This window comes from Peromyscus californicus, unplaced genomic scaffold, assembly GCF_007827085.1.
Source record: "Peromyscus californicus insignis strain IS unplaced genomic scaffold, ASM782708v3 Scaffold_6__1_contigs__length_162567912, whole genome shotgun sequence".
Classification (NCBI taxonomy): domain Eukaryota; kingdom Metazoa; phylum Chordata; class Mammalia; order Rodentia; family Cricetidae; genus Peromyscus; species Peromyscus californicus.
The window spans coordinates 123,283,060-123,291,746 of NW_026294584.1; positions in this window are offsets into that span (position 1 = coordinate 123,283,060).

Below are 8,687 nucleotides of genomic sequence, written 5' to 3' on the forward strand. Positions count from 1 at the left end.
CCCTCCCAGCTCATACAATCCCACCTCCCTCTCTTCAACAGGACTCCCAAACCTCAGCCTAGTGGGGGTAGGGGTGGGAACATGAGGGATCTGGTTAAGAAGGTTGGGGGCAGGACAGAGGGGGAGAATAATGAAAGAGATATCTTGATGCGGGGGAGGGGGCGCTTTTCAGGGTTAGAGAGAAACCTGGTGCCAGGGAAACTCGCAGGAATCTACAAAGATGACCCAGCTAAGAATCCTAGCAATAGTGGAGAGGGGGCCCGAATTGACCATCTCCTGTAATCAGATTGGTGACTACCCTGTCTTCAGAGTCCTCATCCAGTATTGTGTTTTCGAAGTTGAGGGTGCCCAGGAAGAGTGAAGTGCTCGGGATAGAGCCCCTGGCTCCTCCTACTAGCCAAATGCTCCAGTTTGGAGCTGCCGCTCTAGCTATTCTTAATCTGCAGCCAGGGCACTTGCTTCCTGTTTCTCCCTGAGGCTCTTGGTGCTCAGACTTCAAGTTGCTCTACTTTGGGGATGCTGTATGTTGGAGAGCACCGTGCTGGATCTAAACTTGGGAGTGCCAGATTTATATTCTTCTCACTGCCAGGTACACCTTTCTCTCCATTTCCCCATTTAGTTCTACAGCCTCATTTCCCCCCTTTGTTTTGTTTTGTTGTACCTCAGTGGTGAATCTCTTCTTTCCAGAAGTTTCTTGCCTCCAATGCTAGGGAGTGTCCGTGGTGCCCTATGCATGCCAGTGTCGCAGCATTTAGGCTGAAAGCAGCCGCTCCTTCCAATGACTGCAAGCTCTTTGGACGATTTAGACAACAGCTAAATATAAGGCATCAGGGATACAACCTGATGGATGCATTGCATGCAACTTGTGCATAAACAAGGGAAGGGTTCCAATAATTCAATTTATTGTAGATTATAAAAATCACCTGGCTGGGTATGGTGACACATGCCTTTAACCCCAGAACTTGGAGGCAGAGAAAGGCAGATCTCTGTAAGTTCAAGGCCAGTCTGCTCTACATAGGGAATTTCAGGCCAGCCAGGGTTACATAGAGATACTTGGCAGAAAAAAAAAGAAGGAGGAGGAGGAGGAGAAGAAGAAAAAGAGGAGGAGGAGAAAAGGAGGAAGAATAATCATCATCATCACCATCATCATCATCATCTGAGCACTAGGGATGTAGCTCAGTTGGTAGACTGCTTGCCCAGAATGCTTGAAGCCCTAAGATTTGGTCCTGAGCACCACATACAGCTGTGGTGGTCCACATCTGTAATCTCAGCACTTGGAAGGTAGAGACAGGTGGATCAGAAGTTCAAGATCATCCTTTGTTACATAGCAAGTGTGAAGCCAGTCTGGACAACATGAAATCCTGTCTCAGAAACAGTAAACAACAGCAACAGCACACACACACACACACACACACACACACACACACACCATACTTATATGCATGTATAAAATGTCACTATGAAATCGAGTATTTCATACAATTATATGCCAATAAAAATCCATTGTTAAAAGGCATTATCTGAGTGATTTGCAACAGTGGAACCCTTTCTCTGAAAGACACACAAGAAACTAGTATAAAGGTAAATGAATCTGTAGAAAAGGACTTACTGTGAACCCTCCCACACATACCCCACAGGGCCTTGTGCATGTTAAGTATTTTACCATTCAGCTGTAGGCCCTGCATATGTATCTATCTTATATATTCTGGATGAATATATGAAGAACAGGAATACTGATCACACTGGAAGGTAAATTGAAGTATCAGGAAGACAAAATTGGAGAGATATCTTTTATAATACATTATTTTAGACCTTGTAGAACTTTCAATCATGTTGAGTGCATATGGTCAAAAACCTTATAAAGGAAAACATTTTAATTAGGCCTGATTGTTTAAGCTAGAAGTGGTCCCAGAATTCCACACCTTCAACAACCTATCTCCTAACACTGACGATCATATAAGGTTGGGAAACTGTGCTAAGGTTGACCTTAGAAATCTAATTTAGAAGTTGCCAAACCTAGGCATCATCTCTGATTTAATCAGAATACTCCAGAAGGGGACAGGAAGACCAGTTATTTTCCATAATAGCTGAGGAGATGCTGACTTCCAGTTTGCTTGGATACTGCTGATCAATGGCCCAGCCAATGCACAAATTTCTCCTCAGTCATGTAAGGATGGAAACATCTCTGTCTTGGAGGCAACCAACTTGCAAAGGGGCCTCTAATAATTGCCCCTGCTGTTATCTGAATGCTATGTGGTTCCCTCTCACATTCCATAGGCAACAGGATACTGTGGAAATCATGAGTTAGGCTGCAGACAGGGCTCAGTCACTAAATTCCTTGCTCTGTAAGCATGTAGATCTGAATTTAGATCCTCAGCACCCATGTTACAAGCTGGTTAGGGTGGCATAGGCCTATAATGCCAGCACTGGGGTAGGGGGAAAGGCAGAGACAGGAGGATTCCTGGAACTCAGCGGTCAGCCAGTCAAGCCAATCAGAGAGCTCCAGATGTATTCCCTGAGTGCAATGATGGCATGTGACCTCTAACTCCAGGCTATAAGGGGTACTGTGGCTTCAGTCTTGCTTTCTCTTGCCTTGTCCACTCTGGAGAGGTTAGGTGCTGTGCTATAAGGGCCCTGGAAGAGACCAAATCTTCTATAATAGCCATCACTTAGTGCTATCTAAATGAATAAGTCAAAGGGCATCCTTCAACCCCAGTTCAGCCTCCTTTTATCTATCTATCCATCCATCCATCCATCTATTCATCCATCCATCTCATCCATCCATCCATCTATTATCCATCTAGCTATCTTTCTATCTATGTATTTTTAATTTTATGTGCATTGGTGCTTTGCCTACATGTATGTCTGTGTGAAGGTGCAGATTCCCTGGATCTGGAGCCAAAGACAGCTGTGAGCTGCTATGTGGGTGCTGGGAGCTGAACTTGGGTTCTCTGGTAGAGCAGTTGTGCTCTCAACTGCTGAGCCATCTACCCAGCCCCTTATCTGTTTATTTTCAGGCAGGGTCTCTTGCATCCCAGACAGCCTCAAACTGCATCTTAGGCTGACCTTGAACACCTGATCCTCCTGCCTCTACCTCCTAAGTGTGGGGAATGTAGGCAGTGCTGGGGACCCAACCCAGGGCTTTGTGTATCCTGGGCAAATACTCTGCTGACTGAGCTGTATCCCAGGCACCGAGTCCAGCCCTCTGAAGACAGCCCTGGAGAGACCCTGACACAGAAAAGCACATACTAAGCCACTCCAATCCCTGTCCCAATGAGACATCGTGCAATGTAATAAATACTTTTTGATGAATTTGTCCTTTTAAACAGTTAAGGTTTTTTGAGGGAGAGATGAGACCGAGCCTCTTTACACAGCTAGGGGAAAAAATAAGGTTATATTACATAATCTTATTTGCCTGTAACTATACTTGTTACCAGTGGCCCCACTTCCATCTCATGGAAGTTATGTCTTCAAACCAGTAAGGAAGATCTGAACTCCCTCTGCTTACCCCAGGGAAGCATCAGCTCTGAGTACATTGGGGCTTACCCACCTTCCTTCCTTTGCTTTTCCGAGTCTGGGAAAGGCAGATGGGGAAAACTCTGATGATCTTCTGAGTAGTGACATCTATTAGTTGTCTGTCGTGGAAACAGAACACACACACACACACACACACACACACACACACACACACACACACACACCACACCCATCAGAACTTCTTTCTGACAACTCCCTAAACATAGAAGGCAAGCCGATTAGAAAACAAGCCACCTGGGGACCCAGGGTCCATTCTTCACATGCTACCAAATTCTCTATCCTGACCTGAAAACTTTGTCCTCGATTTTGATAGGAGATATACATCCGAGTTTCATTCCACAAGTTATACATATACAACATCACCAATATCAGAAAAAGTACTTCCCATGTACCCTCCAAGTCCTTGGAAAGATGCCAGCTCACTCTCTGACCCTGAGGTCACCTGCAAAGCTAGAATGGCAGGGATCTCTTTCTGTACCATTAAGGAGTGATTGGTCAAAGTCTAAAAACAAATGCATGCACTTCTCTCTCCCAAGCTTGCTCATCCCCATTTTCGCCTGTCACTGGTACCCATGGCCATTTAGTTCGGGTTTGAACGGATACCCGAGTATCTCACAAGTCAAAATCTGAGCCCTCTAGTGTCATTCTGCCTGCAGATAAAATCCAGAGTCCATTTGTGAACCATCAAACAGAATTAGGAAAATGTGGGATGTGTGCTGCTCAGTGTTGCCTAGCAATATGACTAGGGCACAGGAATCACAGAGAGGACAAAATTCACACCCACGGGGGAATCATATGCACACACACACACACACACACACACACACACACACACACTCTCTCTCTCTCTCTCTCTCTCTCTCTCTCTCTCTCTCTCTCTCTCTCTCTCTCTCTCTCTGTCTCCATGAGCGCACACAGATTTCTTTGAGACAATGGTCTAAACTGTGAGGACAGAGTTACTGTGACAAGGGGGACGAGTTTCAAAGCACTACAGAATAAACCTTTCAGGTGACTGTATTTCAAGGTCCATGTGAGCCTGTGACTCAAAGGAAGAGGTCTTCATGCCTATGAGTCAACAACACCATCCCACACACAAGCCCTCCTCAACATAAGCAAAGTTACTTTTTAAAAGAATGAATATAACAATATTTAAAATTCTAGGAAGAAGTATTTAATATACAAAGCAACTTTAACCTATTAATCCTTACTTCAAATATTTGCCTGCCTGCTTCCCTCCCTCCCTCCTACCCTCCCTCCCTCCCACACTCCCTTCCTCCCTCCCTTCCTTCCTTTCTCCCTTTTCTTTCTTCCCTTTCTTCCTGGGCAGATGACTGGACTCAGGGCCTCACACACCTTACCACTGAACTGTACCCCAGCCATGGATTTTCATAAGCTCTCAGGGTAACAATATATGACATGATCTAAGTCAGACCCTTGAGGGCTGGGAAGACAGTTCAGCCAGTAACAGGCACGCACAAGCCCATTGCATCATGAACATGAGTCTCTGAGTTCAACCCTAACACCCGCACGAAAGCTGTTAATGGTGACAGACAATTCAAATCCTGGCAATGGGGAATCTGAGACAGGCAGATCTCTGGGACCGTCAGCCTAGCTTACTTGGGGAACCATAGGTCCCAGTGAGAGACTCTGTCTCCTAGAAACCAGGTATCTGATGACATCGGAGGAAGGAGACACCTGACTTCTACATGCACAAGTGGCCTCTGACTGCTATATGCACACGCACACATGTGCTTACACATGCACACTCACACCCCACCCCTGACATCCCTTGTGTGCAAAGACAGGCATTTGGTTTCAGAGTCATACTCTATCACTTGCCCTTGACTGAGTTTTTGGCTGTTGGAGGGCTGGAGTGATGATCAGAACTTGTGGTCTCTCATCCTTCCTCAAAGGAAGGGTGACAAGCCACCCCGTAACCAGCCTGGCAGACACGAATTCATTCTAGACTCACATAGCCTATTAAAACAATGGACCAAAGACACAGAAGTTTTCCTCAGGAACTGCACGCTTAGAGAGGAAACAGTCTGACGTCTAGCACTAGCTGGAGAAAGAACCTGTCCCCAAAAAGACTTGACACACTTCTAACAACTTGTCAGGCCACCTAACAGTGATGGGTCAATGGAGGGTGGCACCTCACCTCCACTGGAACAGCTTAGAAGTGTATATCCATGGCCATCTATTTAATCTCTCTTCAGGACCAGAAGATGAACTCAGGGTGCATGCCAGGGGACCAGGGGGTGAGGGTGGCGGGTCACTGAATCCCTTTGTCCCTCTTCACAGTGTGGACACATTGAATTTTTTTGACTTTACTATTAATTCAACTATTTTAATTGTTTTCTAGAAGATGGGTGGCTGAAGCCGGCTTCTTGGGGTACAGACTGTGAACCTAAGTTCAGTAACAACCCATCTTCCTCTTCTGGCCCATCATAGGTTCACTCATTGAAGAAAACTTCCACTGCCCAAGGACATCTCCAGCTCTAGGCTCCCTTCCCCACACTATTCATCCTTATACCCTGCATGTTCTTGGGTTTACAAAGCCTAGGACTCTTTTAGAGTGGGTCACCCTTCCTCATCTTCCAGTGGACACCGGAAGGGTTGCTATGGTTCCCCTGCTGCTTTCCCAGGTTGTCACAGGGAACTGGCAGGTAGAAGCAGGTGGCAACATTAGATGGTTCTTCTGCTTGAGTTGAGAGCTGTGGTTCCTTTCCAAAGATTCAGGTTGGAAAGAAGTCAGGAGATGGGAGCTGCCAGCCTTCCTTGAGGGAGGGTTAGTGAGAAGTAGAGCATCACAGAAGCTACCTACCTGCATGCCTGACTAGGGAAAGCAGCTACCTGCATGCCTGACTAGGGAAAGCAGCTACCTGCATGCCTGACTAGGGAAAGCAGCTACCTGCATGCCTGACTAGGGAAAGCAGCTACCTGCATGCCTGACTAGGGAAAGCAGCTACCTGCATGCCTGGCTAGGGAAAGCAGCTACCTGCATGCCTGACTAGGGAAAGCAGCTACCTGCATGCCTGACTAGGGAAAGCAGCTACCTGCATGCCTGACTAGGGAAAGCAGCTACCTGCATGCCTGACTAGGGAAAGCAGCTACCTGCATGCCTGGCTAGGGAAAGCAGCTACCTGCATGCCTGGCTAGGGAAAGCAGCTACCTGCATGCCTGACTAGGGAAAGCAGCTACCTGCATGCCTGACTAGGGAAAGCAGCTACATGCATGTCTGACTAGGGAAAGCAGCTACATGCATACTGGACTAAGACAAATTAAGAAAAATAGCTGCATGCATACCTTACTAACCAAACGAGGAATGGTGGGCTAGGCAGTAAGTAGATCAGTGGTAGAGCATGTCCCAAGCACACACAGGGCCCTGGGTTCAATTTCTCCCTAAAGAATATCAAGGGTAAGAAAAACATAGTTTATGTCCTAAAACCCAAATGTCAGTCAAGAAATACTTTTTCATAGTTATTTTATTTTCTTCATAATGTTATTTTACTTACATGAATTTTGTGAAAGGGTCCCCCTCTCTACAGCACATAGCACCTACAAATTGTTTTGGTCAGAAGTAAATGATGTGTTCTTAATTGTAGTTTAAAGGATTTCGTTTGACAGAAGCAGTGGGGCACGCCTTAATCCCAGCATTTGGGAGGCAGAGCCAGTGACTGTCTCTGAGTTTGATGCCAGCCTGGCCTACCCAGCCAACTCCAGTCCAGCCAGGGCTACATAGTAATAGCTTGTCTAAACAAACAAAAATATAAATAAGTAAAAACATTTTATTTCTTGAGACAACAAAAAATGCTCGTTTGGCTTCTAAGAGTCCTTGAAATAATATTAGATTAGAAATAGAAGAGACGATCCATCTATATTAAAAAATAAAAAAACTATGTCCTTAGAAACAATCTGAAGAGGTACGCCATGTGAGGAAGAGTTCAAATGCGACTGAAGGTCATAAATATTTGGACAAATGGAAAGATTTACGTGATTTTAGACTAAAAGAATCAACTATGAAGATGCCAGTCCTTCCCAAATTAATCTACAAGTACAAAAACTCTTGATCTAATAATTAAGTTTTTAAAAATTGATATAAAGTTAAATCAGGTGAGGTGATGCATGCCTGTAATCCCAGCACACAGGTTGGTGAGACTGGTGGATCAGGAGTTCAAGGCCATCAAGACACAGCAAGCTAGTGGCCAGCTTGGGCTATATAAGATCCTGTGTCAAATACACAAAAACTGCATATGTTCATTTTAACATTAATATGGGAAAATAAGCAAGATTAGACAAAGAAATTCTGAGAAAGAAATGTACTCCCAGCAAAAGGAGTACCAAACAGGATAAATTCCTTCTGAATATATAATCATCTTTTTAAAGAATTATGTGTCTCTGTGTGAGTATGTGTCGCTATGTGCGTACACAGTCCAGAAGATGGCGTCAGAGCTCCTGGAACTGAAATTATAGGTAGTTGTGTGCTGGGAACCAAACTCTGAACCTCTGAATGAGCAACAAGTGCTCTGAAGTGCTGAACCATCTCTCCAGGACTCTGAAAGTATAATTTTCTACTGTGACATGAATCTGTTTTAATTTTCCAGGTGAGACCTGGTACCAGGCAGGCAGCATTCCAAGATGGCTTCCATGTTCACTGAAGTCTTACTAGAATGCAGCCAAGTTCAGTTGCTCATGCATCATGATGTATGGCTTCTTTATGTGAGAACACAGAGCAGGTGAGAGCCTACAATCTGGACTGTCTGTTCCTCTCCAGGGTGTTTGCCAACCCCTGGCTTAAACCATGTTGTGTCAGGTCTTCTGGGGTCCAGAGTGTTCTCTTCAATATGGACAGGACCTGTGAATACAATCGGACTATTGTTCCCTTGAGGAGGTTACATCATAGAAAATCTTCAAAGAGAGCCATTTTCTGACTGGCCTTGAGTAAGTGAGGTGTCTTATGAGGCAAGTAGAAGACATAGAATCTATGGGCTCTCGGGAGCTGCAAACCGTCCCAAGATGACAACTAGCCAGAAGAAAAGCAGAGACTTCTGTCCTGTAGCTACAGGAAGCTGAATTCTGTCTGCCAACAGAACCTGTGATACGGTTTGTGTGGGAATTTGCCGCACAGACATGGGAAATGAATGCAGACC